Source organism: Anneissia japonica, unplaced genomic scaffold (genome assembly GCF_011630105.1).
Source record: "Anneissia japonica isolate Jap-2015-1 unplaced genomic scaffold, ASM1163010v1 scaffold287800_len1627635_cov199, whole genome shotgun sequence".
Taxonomy (NCBI): domain Eukaryota; kingdom Metazoa; phylum Echinodermata; class Crinoidea; order Comatulida; family Comatulidae; genus Anneissia; species Anneissia japonica.
In genome coordinates this window covers 1,191,325-1,191,568 of record NW_022731299.1, presented here as the reverse complement: position 1 = coordinate 1,191,568, position 244 = coordinate 1,191,325, and positions in this window count along the sequence as shown.

The window sequence follows — 244 nt, the reverse complement described above, 5'->3', positions numbered from 1 at the left end:
ACTTTAACACCCTTGCGAAGCCTCTTTGTGCAATTCCAAATTCCAGTTTAAGGGAAGGGTATATCCCCGATATTTGGAAGAGCGCCGACGTAGTCCCTATCCCAAAGGTTTCACCGCCTAAATCGATTGAGGAGGACCTCAGGTCAACTTCCCTCACCTCACCTGTCATGAAGGTTTTTGAGAGTATCATCGGTGACCTTATCTGGGAACAGATCAAAGGCAAAATTCATCTAAATCAATTTGG